Source organism: Amblyomma maculatum, chromosome 1 (genome assembly GCF_055883805.1).
Source record: "Amblyomma maculatum isolate TAMU_Amacu chromosome 1, ASM5588380v1, whole genome shotgun sequence".
Taxonomy (NCBI): Eukaryota; Metazoa; Arthropoda; class Arachnida; order Ixodida; family Ixodidae; genus Amblyomma; species Amblyomma maculatum.
In genome coordinates, this window is record NC_139344.1 from 481,593,580 (window position 1) to 481,613,283 (window position 19,704).

The window sequence follows — 19,704 nt, forward strand, 5'->3', positions numbered from 1 at the left end:
TTCTTCTCGTGTGTCCTGTCTGCTTTGCGCTACAGTCTCACTAGAGGTGTGTGCTGTTGTCTGTCTTGGGAGCCAAGGCCCAGTCAGGCTTGCCGCCTTTTGCCTTGGCTTCCCCTTTCTTGTAAAAGAAAGAAATAAACTTCAACTCCCATATATATATATATATATATATATATATATATATATATATATACATGCGTTCAAAAAACGTCAGACATGGTGAAGAAATAGGGCGTATTGACGTTTCGGCCGCGGGACCAGCCTTCGCCGGAAAAAGCTAGGTTACAGGCAGTGTAATATATTTATACGCTAGGTCTATCAATATCAGTACTGTTGCCAGTAGCAATCCAATATTAAACCAAAAATAATATCGGTAAATTACATCCAGTCACACATGAGTCATGATGCAGATTACAACTGATTTAAAACGTAACCTGGAACTTGTCTCGAAACAGTAAATTAGCTTGGCTTTAACCTACTCAGCCTCTCTCCAGAACACAACAGGTATTCTATGGAGACATTACAATATCCTGATGCAAAGTGGGCGCCTAAAAGGACATTTTTAGGGGACTTCCGCGAGCTGTGTTCAGACGCGCTATGCGTAATATTGTGTCTTGTTCAAGAACCACACGTCCCAAGTTTACTGGCTGTGCAGCATTCAATAAATCTCGCTGTAAAATATGTTCCCAAATGGCAACGTCATCAGTAGCTGTTAGCACGGCTTCCAATTACCGTTTAAAAATAAAGGCAACTTCACATGTGACATTGTCAATGTATTTTACCTGTTTGAATGTTCCGTCTGCCAGCTCCGGCCTATATGGCAGACTGCGACGTATTTGAGATCGCGTTTTAACAATCTCAAGGCGCACAGTAAAAGCCAACCCAACCTACCACTGTCCAAGGATGTAAGCGTTCAGGGTGATTTATTTGATCAATTAAACATCTTTCTTTTGGAATCTGGGTTTTCATCACACTACGACCGTGAAGTCAAAGAATCGTTTTTATTTAACAAGTTTAAGGCTGTGTCATAAGGCAGTAACGAAAGCATAGTAAAGCTAATTTGCCTGCCTAAGTAACAATATGTCTGATTTCTGCAGCTTCGAAAGTCCAGCAGGCAAACGACTGGTATCCATATTACTCCATTGCTTCTATTATTTTTTATTTGCGCGTATTGTGATCACCTTATTGTCCGCTTCTTAGCCCCGTGCCTTGGTATGTTTACTAATTCGATGAATGGTGATGCACTTTTGCGCACGCGTAGGCTCCGTAAGATTCTCGATAATGTCGCGCTACCACATGTCATTATTTTCTTGTTATTTTAAACTACTTGTAATCTGCATCATAACGCATGTGTGAATGCATGAGTGTTACCTATATTAATTTTGGTATATTATTAGATGGTCACCGTCATCAGTACTGATACTGATAGACCTAGAGTATAAATATAGGGCACTGCATTTAACCTAGTTTCTTCCGACGAAGGCCGGTCCCGCAGCGGAAAGGTGAATACACGAGTTTAGCCCTTTGGCACCCGTTCCTGTGTTTCGCGTCGTCGTCACCGTTGGCGTTGTGCCTCGTAACCAGCTCCGCCGCAGGGGCAGCGCGTCCCCCCCCCCTCCCACTTCCCTCTGCCTCCGTGGTGGCGACCGCGCGTGTTAAGGCCGCTGTACGGTCACTATTTGGGCGCTGCGCCCGTCCGCTCGAGGACGCATCCGCCAGGTCCTAATAATGGGGCGGACGGAGGCACGCGTCCTCCGCCCGGCTGCCGCACAAAGTTCGTCAACTTCAACTTTTGTCGCATGCGTTCTGGAGGCGCATCGCAAGCTCCTCCTACTTTTTCAAAGATGGCCGCCGACCGAGCGTAGGCGAAGCAAGGCCTAGGCGGACGGTGCCTGTCGATGAAAGATAGACTTCATGTCGTTATTGCTCGTTTATTACGATTATTCAAAGCGACTTGGAAGTTTTGCTTGCCATGTGCACAAGCATCGAGTGACAGTTCCTCCGTTTAGTTGGCCTGCACCGATTTGTCGAGTGGCCGACAAACCTACGGAAGATTTACTACTGCTACACAGTTGCGGTGCCTCGACGTGTTTATTTGGAGCCGTTTGTGATTGCTGCAGGATTTTCATGGACAGCATCAAGAAGCAGCTCCCAGCAGTGAATTAATTCCCTGTGCGCGTATACAGTTTCATAGCAGCAACAATTAGTGCGAGTGTAGCGAAAGTGGTACGTTCGGAACGACTGCTGTTTTGCCAAGTTGGTGAAATCGCCTGCAAGTATATCTGTTACGAGTGAAAAGTTCACTGCGCACGCTTTGTTTTCCGAATGTTGATATGAATTTTGAGCTGTGCTAGTCGCATTCATTCGTCTGTGTGAAGCGATCGCGAGCAATCACTGATATCAATCGTGTTTCGTGTATGTGCTGTGCTTCAGAACTGCCGTGGGTGTGAAGTGCCCTTTCTGAAAACTGTGTTTTACGTGCGCGAAACGATTTTGGCTGCACGGAGAAGCGTCGGGAAGCCGGCACCAATCTGCTGCTTGATGCTTCGTGAAGTATGTTTGCGATGGTTGCTTGTTATCGTTACTTCGTGTGATGTCTTGACAGATGTGTTTATTGGAATTAATCGTTGTACTCCGAGTGCTCTCATTACAACCGTGCGCGGACGGCATTGTTGTTAGTGTTCTTGGCCTCTTTATATATAGGTATGAGTTGTGGGCACACAACCACGGCGGGTTTGTAACCAAGTTTTAGTGCCGAGAAAAAAAAAACAAAAAAAAAGAAAACACAACGCATTCTTGTTCTGGGAATGGAACGATTACCGTAGAAACGGCTGAGAAAGCTAAGAAGGTGTGTAAGATTTTTTAGGACAAGTGTAATAGATTGGGCAGTGTTATATGGTACAGGAAGAAAAGTACAGACACAATCTGAAATGAAATGCCTTCTTATGTGTTATTCATTTTCCCCATTGGAGCAGTATAAGGTTAGAAGGATGGAAGTTTTCTGCACATTGTGCAGGACAGTCCTCATCATATTCTCATAAAAAAAAACTCGCACTGTGAGCCATAACAATAAAGAGTAAGAGTACCTGCAAGCAAGATCTCGGTAGAAAACCACCTGCACGAAAGTGTATAAGGCTCCATGGATTCAGCTTTATCATGCGGCTCACAGAGCATAGTGTGAACCTTGGGGTACAAATACATGGCACAAGGCAAATGTTTACATCTGGCATGCCTTAAGCTGCATGCAGTAACATGAGAGTGATGAATGCTGGTACTCTCAAGTATGAATCAAGGAGCAAAGATTTTAGGGATATTCATAGCAGAAATTAATGAGTAGAAGGTATGTAACACGGTCACACAAACACTTTTGATCCTCATTGAACTCGATCTGCATTCAACTCGTGCAATCGTGCCCGAGCCTACTTGGATTGAAGCTGTTTCTGAGCGCTCTTGAGTTTTGAAGCACATCCGAGAGCAGGCGTCGCCACCCTCGATGTCACCTAACGCACACGAAGGAAGCTTCTCAGTGGTATTTCAAAACGGCCGTGCAGCACCGGATGCTTCAGTGCTTCCTGAAAACCTCAATGAGGATCACAAGTGTTCGCGTCGCAGAGGTATAAGAAGGAGCAGGTAATTTCATACTGAGTTGCTAAGAAATGGGCTGCTACCACAGTTCTTTCAAGTGCATTACAATGAAAAACCAAAGGTATATGCAGAAAATAGCATCTCATAAGCTTTTGTACTCTCAAGACGGGCAGTTTGCACATGTAAGCACTTCAGACGTCACGTGAAATCCTGTGAACAGCTGACCAGCGGCATTGTTTTGCAATATACATTTCCCTCATTGTCTTATGAACAGCCAAAAAAAAATGCTTTTCATAAGGGCAATAACGTGCACCTATTATTTACTGCAGATTTCCTGCTCTCATTGATTCATTTTTTTTTTATTTTTACGTTTTAATTATTTTGTGGTTGAAATTGCCTGCAAGTATTTGATTCGTTTGAAAAGCTCACTACACATATCTTGCATTCTGAATGCTGAAATAAAGTTCGATCTGTGCAAGTAGTCGCGTTTGTTCTTCCCCCTGTAGTGACCATGCATGCACGGCTTTTTCCCTGCAACGTGTCCATCATAAATATTGATTGTGGCTCGTGTGTACTGTGCCTGAAAACAGCCTTGGGTGCGATGTGACCTTTCTGGAAACTATTTTGTATTAATGAAATGATCTCCACTGTCTGCTTTCTGATGTGACTACAGAAGCATCGGCACCACTCAGTGGCTTGATTCTTCATGAAGTATAATTCTTGCAATTATATCCAGATTATAGCAAGCCTGTCTTGTCTGTGCCACATCTTGTTCTGATTAATCGTTATGTTGTGGGTGCTGGGTATCACGATGGTGTGCCGACAAAACTGTTAATTTTCTTGCCTCTCTGAAAAGGGTACATATCTATGATGGGTACCGAGGGTTTGGTGCTGAGCCAAAAACAAGAGGAGAGATTCATCTCCCAATAGAGCACATGCCGTGTAATCAACTTCTCTCGTTCTATCCTTAGCTCAACAGACCAAGATGCCACCAAATGAATGGCTAAGAAAGATGGTAAGGCCCATTATAAGACTGTAATGAATTGGGCAATATTATGGTGCAGAATGAAAAAAAAAATGTACAATCTGAAAGGAATTTTCAACTTGGCTAAACATTCTTCCAGTTGCAATTATACAACAATATAGAGGTACTTGCACACTTTTACCAGGGCAAGGCCCTTGATCACACTGAGGGGAAGACGAATTCAAATAACGAGTTGCAACTGAGCAAGATGAATTTTCAAACAAGTTTCCTTGAGACTAAACCGTGAAGGCTCGATAGTGTCAACCCTCTACAGCATTATAATGCGGATGGAATCCCGTCGCACAACCACATTACCTTGCATTGCCTTGAGCTGCATAGAGTGATTCTTCTTGAGAATGTTAAATGCTGCTGCTTAGTGTAGCAAGAAAATGGAAATTACTTGGAAAGAACCAAATGTTGAGGAGAACCAGAATGGGGAGGATAAACATTTATTTTCTGGCTTCAAAGACCACTATACTGGTAACAGATGCGTGATGCTGCAACTGGGGATATGCATATAACAGCTTAAGTTTGCTGCTACAGACAGGCAACATTCATTTTTTGTTCATGGTATAGCATGCAGAAATCTGGATAAAATATCCTTTGCTTTGTTGAATTTCCTGGCTTCAACCAGAGCAGTGCAGCATTACGATCAGGCAACACAAACAGCTTGAAATCTCAAAAAGCCATGTTACACACACATAAAATCACTGGAGTGCTTCTAAGTACTCCACAGATATGGTTGTCAAGTGAACATTCATGCAGTTGCGTCAGCATGTACCTAGTTAGCAATCTCGGACTGACCGAAGGCTTAGTGCGCTTCACGACTCTGGAACACAGCACCTTACAGCATGTTATGTGTCCTCTCAGAGCAATGTACTTCTCTTTCCCTGTTGAGCTCAGTGGCTATTTTTATAATGTCCCCCTAAATGAAGCTGTCACTGTATACACCCATTGCAAGGACCCCTTTGTATGGAAAAATCCACAGAGCCTGTCTCCACATGCAACACTGCACAAGTGTGAAGAAGTGAGACTACAGTACAAGGCTGCATGCTTGAAGAAAACACAATTGTAATGAATGGGCAAGAGTAGTGCTTTGCCAACTTATCTATTTATTCAATTTGTCGGGGTGGCGCAGTGGTTACGGCGCTCGACTACTGTTCCCAAAGACGCGGGATCGAATCCCGGCCTCGGAGCAGCTTTTCGATGGAGGCGAAAAGCAAGGCGCCTGTGTGCTGTACGATGTCAGTGCACGTTAAAGAACCCCAAGTGGTCAAAATTTCTGGAGTCCTCCACTACGGCGTCTCTCATAGCCTGAGTTGCTTTGAGACGTTAAACCCCACAAACCAACCAACCAACCAATTTGTGATAGAAAAGAACCCAGCAATATAGTCATCCACACTGCTCAAAGGCAAAACAGCATTGTCTGCTCGTCTACAAGGTGTGATCATCACTATTATATGTTGTGCATACCACTGTGCATCACTGCTGCATTACAACAGCACCCCCCCCCCCTCTCGTCTACTTGAGGACTACGCATTTCCCAAGTGTGAAACTGCATGGACTAGTTTCTACCCAGCTTTAAGGGGAACAAAGTGGAAACGAAAAGCACAAAAACAAGGCGCACAAAAAGCAGTAGTGATGGCCAATGTTATTCGATGTAGCCCAAAGGCATGGAGAGTGAATGAAGGGAAATGACAATGGCAAAGAAGGAAATGAACACACTACAGCGCAGGTAGGAACGCATCTACAAAGCTTCACAGGAATTTGTGCATGATCCTGGAAACATCTAAAAAGTAACATTGAAACACAGACAAAAAAAATCAGGAATGCATATAGAAACCTACACGCATCTAACACGGGACAGGATGACGTATCATGCAGCATGAGCTCTTCAGGCGAGCAGAATCTGGTGGGGCGATCTAAACTAACGGCTATTGAACCAGGCCCAAACTGGAACCTTCCAGTGGCAGTGAAGCGAGGCCTCCGTTACGCATTCAAGAAATAGTAACCCAGCATAACATGATCAATAAAACGGCACAAGAACACGATCACAGGAAAAGAAGAGGGATTGAAAGGCGCTCTTTCTTTCCATCTTCTTTTCCTGTGATCATGTCCTTGCGCCGCTCAAATGGTCAGTGTGAACCAACTAGCATTACAGCAAGTACTACAAGCATAAAATGGTCAGCACATGTAGCATCCTAGTGGCATGTTTCCATTGCAAGGCAGATGCTGTTTGAGTTACTAAATGGCACATATGGATGAGTTGCGAATGACTATTACATATGCATGCATTCTCTGGTAGGTATGTAAAGCCTCACTGGTCCATACATTTACATTCAATGCTTTTGTAGAGACAGACTCCCTGACGAAGAATCCTGCAGCGGTTGACCAAAGCATGAAATGTGTTTTTTACGGTACACCTGCTGCTTGGTGATATTGTAAAATGACCCAGAAGCCTCCATATGTGCCTCTAAATACACAAAATTCAGTGAGATGAGCAATCCAAAACACAAAGGTACACTAGATGGGTTTTTAAGCATAGGTAGCATTGAGGAAAAAAAACACTGCCAGTTTCAGTTGATTAAGGAAATACGTAAGTATACAAAATGCAACCATAATTTCAAATGGTTCGATGGTGGGCATAGCCAGCATTTTTTTAATCAGTCTCAAATAGGCCAGGTGATTGTAAACAGTCAATAAAAGCATTTTTCTTGGATTGACAAGATTATCCAGCAGCTTTCTCACTATATGCAATTATAATATTGACCTAATAAACATCTTGCAGTTCAGTGCTGCTTTCCTTGCCTCTCTGTCTTAGCATTCGTTACTTGTTACACGAGCCACCGAGTATAAAACATCTGGGTTTGCAAGGCATTTAGCCTCCCTTGGCAAGGACTCCTAACATCCACACACACTCAGTTTCTTCCATTTTTCTTTTATTTGACAGTTCAGAGTTCCAAGCACAGTTTTCTTTCTCAGAGGGGATATTTTATTCGATATCACAAGGTGCAGTTTTGTCGTGACTCTTTTGGAGAACTGCACTGTGTTTACATGCCACTACAATTGGTTTCTGTTCCTTGAATTGTATTGAGGATCTGTGTATTCACTCCACGATGAACTTGATGTATGGGCTTGCAGGATAGTTATGTAAACAAAGCAAAGGACTCGGGTAGGTAAGTACACTAGTCATAGAAGTATAGTATTTCGTGTTCACAGACAAGTCAAAATTCCATCAAGTCTGCATGCTGTCCTGGCAACTAATTGACATGCCATTACACTTGGTCACTGTTTTACAATTAGCCCCTAGACAGTTTCTCTCTACAAGTGGGGACCCTTAGCTGATGCAAGGCAGTGGGCGCTAAGTATTTCTTGATCCCAACTGACCGCTCCGGCCATGCACTATTACTCTGTCATGCAGTGACGCGACTTTTCAGTGCTTACTCTTAGCTGTATTGTTTTTAAGTATGAGAAACAGTGAAATAAAACTACAACAGAAGAATAAAACACTCATTCCACACAAAACATCCAATATATACATATTTGTACTTAGAATAGTCATTTCATATCATGCAATGTTTCGAAAACTTTATGGACTCAACCTCAGCAGCAGCACAATTGTGCCATAATTCTTGTTTATTTGTGCTCAGCACTAACTGTACAAATATTTCACTTGAAATTTGACTGGTAGAGGCTGTCTCAATCGGTAACAATTCTTTTCAGTACATGCCGCAGCTGAGTAGCTTGAGCTGTGTTGCATGTTAACACTCAATCGCCAGATTTCATTTGCTACTTTCTGTGTCTGAAATGACAAAAGCAGTGCACACACGTGAAACCTAGGAAGACCAAATGGCATAGGTCAAGAAAAGGAAATGTATGCTGCACTTGAAATGAAGGCACTTATTAATATAGGCAGCACTGAGCACAGAGATGGAGAAACTAGTATAACGTACTGGGGGGCATGTGAATTGTAGTTTTGCCAACCAAACTGATTATGAATAGCATCAAATATGAATAGTGCTGAAAACCAAACTGAATACAAATAAACTAGTTGAGCAGCTATTTTAAATGTCTTTGAAGAAGTAAACACATTGAATTTTAGAGATAATTTGAACATGCACTGTTTGAATCATTTGCTATGGCATGGATACCATAACAAATGATTCCATGCACTTTTAAAGATTTGTTACTGTCATGAACCTCGACACATTTTCTGCGTGCAAATGCATCTCATATGCAACATCACAGCTGTACGTTGCAGCCAGAAATGAGGATTACGTGGCGAAATGTACGCCACTAAGAGATTGCTACCACCGGGGAGAACCGCACGGAAAACAGTGCTTCTGTACATGTTACAAATGATGTGCATGTTTGTTTATGCTTAGCAGTCTATTTTCTCACAGTAAAACAGGCGTGTTGTAAAATGTGTTTAGGCTGTAATTTCGGATGAAAACATTAAGTGACCAGCTCCTGCATCTGGGACCGGACAGCTGTACGAGTGGCGCCGCCTCTCGGCGCACCGCTCAAACGCCGGAATGCACCGGCCGGTGCCGGCGCATTGCCAGCGCGTTGGAGCGTGCTGTTTGTCGCTGGTTTGTGTGGAAATTGGAAATCCTAAAGTTTAGATGACGTGCGTGAATATACTATCCTCAAGAGAACAGAAAGTTGGGCTAGTTGTGTGAATATGTCCACTGAAATGAAGTCTGGCCAAACAAGGCTGGCGAAACGTGGTGCGTTGTTGGATCCACAGGCAGCTACGCAAACTCGTCGGGCGTTTTTAAGTCGATTCATTTCTACGGGTTTCCACAGAAGCGTGAGTGGCGGGTGACCTAAGCATGAATCTTTGAAAGGCAAAGGCATGAATCTACGTATCTGGTTACTGTGTGGTCATGGAAAGTGCAGAATTTTTTAAATTCCGCTTGCTACCGGATGCTCTGTGCCTTCTGTTCCCCAGGAGGGACGGCACGAGAGTCTCGGAGTCGAAGCCGCACTCCTTCATCTGTAGTCAATTTATTGACAATTGGAAATCGAAGTAACCCAAGAACGTAAATTACAACGCTAGCATTTCCCCGCCTGTGTACAAGAAAACCCCAGCACGGAAAAAGAAAAGGCAGCTCCACCATCGTCGTTCGGGCTGCGTTACGATCTTCAGTGATGGGAAGAGACAATGTTTGTGCAGATACTTTCGTTGTCATAGTCAAATATAATTTACTTTTTTTTGTTAACAGGAAGAGCAGATAGGAGACATGAACAATTCATATTACCATGATCTTGTCATTTTTCCTCTTTTCGTTTCACAAGCAATGAAAATGCGCTGAGAGCTCTGCGTTGATACTCTTAGAATTTGTTAACATTTGCTTATGGCATGTCCATTTTGCCTAATAAAATCATTCATTTCACAGCTCAATCAATACCGCATGGTCACAAAATCTGCTATCGGCTTCATATAAAAGTCGATCAAGAAAAAAAAATACAATTTAATGTGTAGAAACGAGCATAAAAGTAGCATCTTTTTTTTTAATTTCGTAGGCCGTGTAGCAGTTTTTTTTTCGCATTCAGGTTGCACCTGACACGGCTTTACGTATTTTCTCAGCAGCGTCCATTTCCTGGCCCACCTAAATACATGTGTTTCTCATCGGCGTTTTAGCGAACGTGAGATTTTCCTGATTGTGGAGTAGTATGACAAGACCGTTTTACCTCTCTCAGAAATTGCTTCTACGGCCAATGTAAACAGATTTAGCAGCAGTCCGGCAAGCTGCAGTGACAAAGTTGTAAAAGGAATGGCTTTCAGTTATCCGGATTCCTTTACGTGCAAATAGAAAACTACATACATGGTCGTGTCCCCTCACACTCATCAGGTATCGAGGTCAGCTAGGTATCGGCCCCGCAAGTTCGTGGTACGCTGAGAAAGTAGCCACCTTAGCGAACGAGCCATCAGAGGGATTCATTTAACAATAGAACGCTCTCTTAGTTGTCGGTGGCTTCTTACAACACATCACACTGTGTGTGTGTGTGTGTTTTTTTTCGATTGTATTTAACAGTTTGACAGTATTGGACTATTGCCTTCAGATGTTCAAGGCAGGTGCGGTCAATCGCATTTAACTTCTTGCGCTGAGAGAACGCTATCAGGAAATTTAATTTTTTTTTCTTTTCACAACCTCCGCAGCATGTCGGGAGAAAGGCATGTATAGTATAATATTTTCTAAGTCAATTATATGTAGCAGCTCCGACGTGTTCAACAAGAGCATTGTCGTATATGTAAAAATGATGATGAGGTGGTATTACTCCTTTGGCTTATATTATAATTAAGTTTGATAGTCTCAAGGCCGGGTTCAGTGAGCTATTGTAGCGTAATTGGGCAGGAAGTCTTGGAAGTATATGTGTGTTTGCTATTCCAACCATAAATAGGGTCCTACTTTTGTCTTGCTTGTTTATTTTTCTCCTTTTACAGCTCTCGTTGCAAGGTTGAAACTGGAATGTCATTTGCTATTATTCTACTCTGAATCGTTTGAGCCTAGCTATTTCCAAAAAAGACAGGTGCAGCATCTTTTTCATTTTACATGAACGCTGACCATTACAACTACCACTACTACGGCGCCACGGCTACACGGCTCGGCGGTATTTGATCTTCAGGCAGGTTTCGACTACACCTAATATAAGATGGACGCGCAGTGCAGGCGCAATTCCCGTCTTCGAAGTCACCTTAACAAGTGCCTAACGAAGGTGTTCCTAGCACATGGTGAAATCACGCAAGCGACATTTTCGAGTATACTATTTATTTTTATTTTATTTATTTACTCTCAAGGCCAAGGCATTACAGAGAGGAGTGGGTTAATAAACACAATTTGAACAAAAACAAGAACAGGGAACTGAATACATTATACAATATAAACAATGGTACATTAAATGGTATTAGAAATGGTTGTTTTGAAGAGACTGGTGTCAATAATGGCAGCGAGGGAGGCGGGAAGGTGGTTCCAGTCAGAAAAAGTCTTTGGTATGAAAGAATGCAAATGTAGATTCGTCCGGCAATTGGGTATGGCAACCTTGAACTTGTGGTCGGTGCGGGATGATATATATGATGGTGGCTGAAACAGAGAGGATCTAAGAGTGGAATTGAAATGAAAAATCTTATGAAATAAGCAGAGGCGTGATATTTTTCGGCGAAGAGACAGATCAGGTATATTAAGGTTTGACTTCATTATGGAGACACTGGCAGTACGCTGATAGTTTGATAGTATGAAACGTGCAGAACGATTTTGGATGGCTTCAACATTGTTAATGAGTGTATTGATATGCGGATCCCAGATTGATGACGCATACTCGAGTTTCGGTCGGACCAGGGTTTTATAAAGCATCAACTTTATATTAGTAGGAGCAAGAGAAAAATTCCGGCGTAAGTAACCTAGTGTGCGACTGGCATTTTTTGTTACGTAGTCGATGTGAGTTTTCCATGAAAGGTCATCAGTAATGTGCACGCCGAGATATTTATAAGATGCAACTTTGATTAGATGGGCACCATTAAGCTTGTAATCGCAGGGAAAGTAGTTAGTAAGATTACGTGAAACTCGCATTGTCTTGCATTTAGTATGGTTTAGTTTCATTAACCAAGTGTCGCACCAAGAAGAAATAGTATCTAGATCAGATTGAAGGTCAAGATGATCGGCAGGGTTAAGGATTTCGCGATAAATAATACAATCGTCAGCAAACAGTCTTATTGAAGAAGATATGTTGTCAGGTAAGTCATTAATGTATATTAAAAACAGCAGAGGTCCTAAGACAGATCCTTGTGGTACGCCAGAAGTTACAGGGCATGCGGGTGAATTGCAATCATTAGCTGTTACGAACTGCGTGAGTGCGGTTAGAAAGAAAGCATTCTATCCACTTAAGAACGTTAGGATCGATGTTCAGTGCACTTAGCTTGAGCATTAGTAATCTGTGGCATACAGTGTCGAAAGCTTTAGCGAAGTCAATGAATATGCAGTCTATAGTGGATGAACGATCAATAGCAGAAAATAAGTCATTAGTAAAGCAGAGCAGTTGTGTTTCACAGGAATAGTTGTTTCTGAAGCCATGCTGATAGTTACTGAAAAATGAATTGGACTCGAGGAAGGTTACAATGTGACAATAAATGATGTGCTCAAAAATTTTGCATGGTACACTAGTTAATGATATGGGCCTGTAATTTTGTGGACAAAGAGAGTCGCCTGATTTGTGCAAAGGAACCACCTTCCAGTCATCAGGGAGAACACATGATTCCAAAGACTGTGAAAAAATATTTGTTAGTATCACTGAAGAGTATATGGAAGTATTTCTTAAAAATTTCGGGTTTATTCCATCTTCACCGGGAGAAGAAAACTTTATATTCTCGAGTAATTTGCTAATGCCAACCCAGTCAACTACAATCGGGTCCATCACTGAAAAACTGCAAGCAGGTAAAGTAGGAAATGAACATGGCACAATGGTACAAAATGACAACGAAAAAATGGAGTTTAAGACAGTACAACATTGGAATAGGTAGATCATCATCAGATGTAAGGTCTATGGGTTTTTTTTCGTTCCCATTAATAATGTTCCAAAACCTGCGGGGGCTGTTGTTTAACAAGGATGGAAGTGTTTTATTGAAGAAAGCGTGTTTGGCGACAGATAATGCATTTGTGTATTCATCAGCCACACGGTGATAAGCGGCCCATCTTTCCTGACTCATTGTAAGCCTTGCAAGCCTAAAAATGCGCTTCTTTTTGTTCAACAGCCGTTTCAGCGTCGACGTAAACCAAGGCGAGCTTGTACGGTTTCGTATCCTACGCAGGGGCACATATTTGTTAGTCAGTTCAGCAATTTTGGTTTTAAAAATGAGCCAGTTGTCATCAACCGATCGCTTGGAGAACATCTCAAGGAATTCATTTACGAAAGCTTGAAGTTCAATATTAATTGATGAGTAGTCTGCTCTTGCGTAATCCCTAATTAGTTTCAACCTGCTTTGCTTACGAGGTGAGGTGGTAGACACATTAAAAACAACGACTGAGTGATCACTCAAACCTGGTAAAACGGAAAGGGAATGAACAAAGTCTGGGTGTGTGCTTAGCACTAGATCCAAAATAGTTGCACTAGACTGAGTAACGCGAGTTGGACTTTTAACAAGCTGAGTTAGATTAAAGTCAGAACATGCGTTAATGAAAGAATTACACTCTGAAGAATTAACGGTAGGTTCGGGATAGGATAGGGACCAGTTGATGTTTGGAAAATTGAAGTCACCTAGGACAAAAATAGGGGACCGAGGAAACTTCTGATGCAAGGTATTCAAAGCATCATGAAAGTCGATAGAGAATCCGATGGGCGCACTGGGTGAACGATAGCAGGCACATAAAAGGAAATCCATGTGATTGAAACGTATGCTGACGCAAACAATTTCAAGTGTAGAAAGCAACTGAACGTGAAAAGAAACAAGTGTATCGGAGACTGCAACCAAAACGCCGCCACCAGGCCGACTGTCCCGGTCGCATCGATAGATGTTGTACTTCTTTTGGCAGTCTAAGATTTCGCAGTTGTCAATGTTCGCGGAGAGCCACGTTTCAGTTAAAATAACAATTTCAGATGAGCATGTGTCTATAAAAGCTGACAAAGCTTCTCGTTTGTTTATGACGCTTCGAATGTTGCAAAGCAGAAAGGAAAGTTCTTGCAGTGAAGAGCGTAGATGTGATCTCGCTTGTGGCTATGAAGGGGGAGGCGTGACATCTGTATTAGAAGATGACGGTCGGGACAGATCTGGAGAGTGCTCGCGGCTTGGCGCAGCCTCAGAAACGCGGTCAATGACAGGACAGTACACATAGCTCTTGCCGTTTATAACCACTCTATTGTATTTTAACTGATATTTCTTCCCGGAAGATTTGGCAGCTTTTTACGGGTGGCTCTTGTGGCTCTGCAGAAGTCTTCGCTGATTGAAATGCCGGTATCTCGCAGTTTCGACCTTTTTGACAAGATAGCGTCTTTAATTTTAAACGATAAAAAACGAACTACGACAGGCCGGTGCCTGTCCTGGACGAATGCACCTAATCTATGTGCACGAGAAATAGCGTCGTCGGCTAAATGGAAATCAAACAACTTAGCAATTATTTCTCGAACTTTTTCTTCAGAGGCAGCCCAAGTCTCAGATATACAATCGGAAATCCCATAAAACACTAGGTTGTCCCTGCGGGACCGGTCTTCATATTCATCTAGCCGTGATTGAAGAGAAACACTTTCCTTCCTAGTTGCAGTTGTAATCAAATTTTTCAAATGCGTTTCATCGCATGTACTTTCAAATGACTGCACCTTTTCTTCTAGCGTAGCAAGTCTTTCAGTTAGGGCACATACTTTGCTATCCAACTGTTTTTGATTTTCTTTTATTTCATCGATACAAGTTATCAGTTTGTCATGTCGCTCGTCAAGATGCACGGTTAGATTCTGAATAGCAGTTAACACTTCACTGTGGTTCTTGCTGCAGTCATTGCTAGGGCCGGGATTCATCTCCACGTCACCGCTTAGAAGAAGCATTTTTGTAACATGAACACACTCGGCGGCAATAGAAACCAAAATACTTGCGCATGGGAACAGCAGCAAGAAAATGTTGTCAGAACGCTTAGACAAAAGGGGTGGAATTTCACTGACCTGGACGAATAAACAGAAATGGTTTTGAGCGACCATTGTCACCGCTGCCATCCCATGCCCACTGAAGGGAGCAAAGTTTCGGGGCGTGAATTTATAGCCCGAAGGAATGGTTGGCGATGTTGATGTGGCTGTCCCAATGAATTCCCACGTCGCGCTGTACCGTAGATGGGGCCGAGCCGAATGGCCAGGTTCGTGGGACTGGGGACCGTCCTGAGCCAGGCACGCGTCAGTCTGGAGTCGGTTGTGTAGATGCTTCAACGCAGATAGGCAGCGGTACCAAGGCGAAGACAGGAAGGCACGTGGCGATGACTGTAGCCTGGACGAATAAACAGAAATGGTTTTGAGCGACCATTGTCACCGCTGCCATCCCATGCCCACTGAAGGGAGCAAAGTTTCGGGGCGTGAATTTGTAGCCCGATGGAATGGTTGGCGATGTTGATGTGGCTGTCCCAATGAATTCCCACTTCGCGCTGTACCGTAGATGGAGCCGAGCCGAATGGCCAGGTTCGTGGGACTGGGGACCGTCCTGAGCCAGACACGCGTCAGTCTGGAGTCGTTGTGTAGATGCGTCAACGCAGATAGGCAACGGTACCAAGGCGAAGACAGGAAGGCACGTGGCGATGACTGTAGCCTGGACGAATAAACAGAAATGGTTTTGAGCGACCATTGTCACCGCTGCCATCCCATGCCATCCCATAATAGAAATACCATGTGCCGGGCGGTTTCAAAAAAAAAATAATAACACGCACGCCCTGAAGAGAACGGCCCTTTTCTTTTTCAAGATTTCCCGGTCAAAAATACTCCTTGAGAGGTGTGGCTTTGAGAGCAGCTCAAAGCTCTCAAAGCCACACCGCAAAACGACGGGTAGGAACAGGCTCAAAAATGCCTCGCAGAACGGAAACGACTGCGCCCCTCAGCTGCCTCGCCATTCCGCTGTTTCGGCACTCTGCCGCGGGCGGCGCTGTTCCACCGAGGCGACGGTGGCGCCATACAACGGGCGCCCAGTCCCTATACCGAAGTGAACGTGCGAACAGAAGCAGGGGAGATATGAATATATACACTTTACCTTTCAATGTATACGTCCGGTAGTACTTAAAAAAATTCGTGCCGTCTTCTCCTCATACTAACATAAACACACCAAGTAGACGGCGAAAGCAGGTGCAGCTGGGGCATGCGTGCGTCTACTCTGTTGCTGGACAATTGCATCGCCGGCGACTTAATCGCTCTACTAATGGTCAGTTCATACTGTTTGTGCTGTATATGCGGGGGCTAAATAACTCTACAGCTAGGGTGCAAATTAATTTGATAGCCGACGATCGAGAGCCACCGTGAAGAGGAAAAGTTTCCCTAAACCAGCGCCGCAGCCGTCATATGCAGCGTTTCGACGTTCGAAGCAGCGCGCGCCGGGCGCGCCAATCAGAGCGCTGGAGTAATCCGCCACCCAAAAGGTGCCCAAAAGTGACCGTATTGCACCCTATGCGCCACCCGTGCCGAACGCGTCCGCCAGCTGGCGGAAGGCGGACAAGCGCAGCGCCTCTAAAAACGACCGTACGGCGGCCTTTAGCCAATTGCTGCGCACGCTCCTTCCGCCACCGTTCGCTGCTGCGCGAACCCCCTTCCCCCTCTTCCTGCTGGCGGCGACGGTGTTTACAACGCCACCTAAAGTGGCTCAAGGCCGGGGGTTGTTGTTGTTCAGAACTTTTTCCATCGATGTAGGAGGCCCCCTACTCTCCGCCCCCGGCCTATGCCGCGACTAAAGACAGGCGAAGCTTCTTCGCGGGCAGCTTGCTGCTGGTTGGCTGGGTACTCGCTCCGCAGTAACAGGTTTCTCCAGGGGAATCAAGGCAGATTATATGATCCACAGTATCCCTTTCTCCGCCGGTTTCGTCCGCCTTTTCCTCCACCTGCGTGTAGAAGAGTCAGACGGGACTTGGAAAATTCCCAGGCTTGCAGGCGCCGCCAAGCGACGGCCTCCTTGTCATTTAGCGTTCGGTCTGTTCTAAGATTTCCTGATACGTTTGCAGCCTCTCGTCCACCCCGCCGGGGTGGCGCAGTGATTGCGGCGCTCGACTACTCTTCGCAAGGACGCGGGATCGAATCCCGGCCTCGGCTGCCGCATTTCGATGAAGGCGAAAAGCAAGGCGCCCGTGTGCTGTGCGAATTCAGTGCACGTTAAAGAGCCCCAGGTGGTCTAAATTTCCGGAGTCCTCCACTACGGCGTCTCTCATAGCCTGAGTTGCTTTGGGATGTTAAACCCCGCAAACCAAACCACAAACCAAACCAAGCAGCCTCTCATCCATCCCATCGCAATCAGGCGGCTCTACGGCTGGCCGGAAGTAGAGAGTTCGGGCTAGCACGTGCCCCGCCTCGTTGCCGGGGACGGATTCGTGCGCGGGGGTACAAATAATTCGAATCCTTCTTTCAAGTTTTCCTTTCTCTAAACTATTGGCTGCTCCTTCGAGACCCTCCCTTTTCCAAAGTTCCAGACAGTCGTTTTGCTATCACTAATAACTATGCTGGCTTCCGTTCCAACGCAAGCGAGTGCTATCGCAACTTCTTCAGCCGTGTCTGCAGCCATTGACGACCGCAGCTACCGGGACTGCCTGTGTGACGTAGGCTGGACGGCGCTGTCCGGCGCATGTGACGGGCGCTTCAGCACAATCCGTATAATACAGCCCTCAGCTGTCTTCTTTCTTTTCTTCGGCTACGCGCTCAGTATTTTGTCTAAATTCGGACATTAAATCACAGCAGAGAGCCATGTGTTTTCTACACGCATCGGCGTTTTCTCATTTATTTGTCACAGTTTGCAGCGTCCGCTTCTTACTCTTGTTGTACGGGTGAGACATCCTGTCATTCAATCGTCAGCAACAATTTTTGGGGAGAATATTTGTGCTAGCTCCACAACACATATTTCAGCACTATCTCACTCGTGTGTCCCTGTACACAGGAGTCTGAAGGATCCTCATCGCTGAGCAGTTGGAATGTACGTTCCGTAGCCACTTGGCGCTGGCTTTGTACCTTTAGAAATTCTGCTCTCTTGGACAACTCCTCCACCACAATGTAATTGTGAGCCACAGCATTCACAGCTGGCACTGCTGGGTAAACCAGCCCTATCCTGTCAATTTTTTTGACGATATTGTACATCTGAATGTCAGGCGTAACTGTGACAGTCTTGTCAATTGTCAAGAGTTCTTTGCATTTGTCGAATTTCAGCCTCTTCAGGGCGATGTTCACCGACTAACCAGCCACATATGCAATGACTGGAATGGCATCCTTCACTTTTGGCAGAACCTGTTAGGTCACCAGAATATTCAAATTTCCGCTTGGCACTGCTGCTTGCATTTGAAGCTCTTGCGAATTTTGATTTTTCTCGTTGTCGATTTCAGTTACCGCGCTCATTTGTAGAAGTCTGCTCTGTAGTCGCAACTTGTCACATTCATAGATTTGCCTTACAGACAAATGATATTGCGAACCAGCCAATCGTCGGTAACATCCAAAGCAAGCTTCTAGAAAATCGGTCTGGAACGTCCCAAGAAGCACAAAGTACATCTTGAGCTCCTCAAAGCAGTATCTTGCAATCTCAATAAATGCTTGTGTTGTCTGGATCAAAGCGCCATGCTTTCCTTCCGTTCCTGCAACCAGTCCAAGAAATCGCTCCAAAAAAAAAGCCTCGAGTCAAATGGAGAAGGGTAGTTGGGTTTTTGATATTCATGCCTTAGTCTGAGTCCTTTGAAAAAAGTTTTGACGTTACAACTTTCCACCATTTTACTATTATATCTATGAAACTGCTGATTTCTTCGTGGTGTTTTAGGTTGTGCTTGGCTCCAGTCACTCGAAATGCGTTCGGTCCTAAATCACTGAATATCTGTAAAGCAAGTTTAGCATTCTGTTTCCCAATGTCTGTTGCAGACATAGCTTTCCTGGACAGACAAAGAACAATGGCCGGTGGGGATCTGATGTGTGTGGATACACGAAATCATTTGCCAGTGATTTTCTTGGTGCGGCTTGGGGGTCTTGGTGCCAGAGTACTTACAAAGCTTCATCGCGCTCGCGCTTCGATTTTCAGCGTTGTTATCAGTTACAACGCACATGAGTTTGTATCCAATTTTTTCTAAGCCGTGAATGACGTCTCCCAAAACCTTGTGCAGAAATTCCCCATTAGCCTTGTGCACGGGTACAAGTTTGCACATGACGCTGTGCACCATAAATACAAATGCACTGTTTGCTGCTTCTGAGTTGTTACCTCCCTTGTAGTCAAAAAAGGGTTTTAGGTGATTTCATCCACCATCAAAGTCACGTAGAGTTGCTGTCCATTCAACTCGGATATCTTCTTGGCCATGTAGCGGAGGAATATGCCGTATTGCTGCTCTAAATGGGGGTTCACCCCGAGTGATGAACATATTTATCGCATGGTCCTTGGGTGTGGCATGATGATGCTCCCGTGACTT

General features: G+C 44.4%; 1 pseudogene; it reads right to left on the reverse strand.

Moving 5' to 3' along the window:
* Window positions 1-18,148: 18,148 nt before the first annotated feature.
* LOC146210088 (uncharacterized) lies at window positions 18,149-19,446 on the reverse strand (annotated as a pseudogene).
* Between the last annotated feature and the right edge of the window lie 258 nt (window positions 19,447-19,704).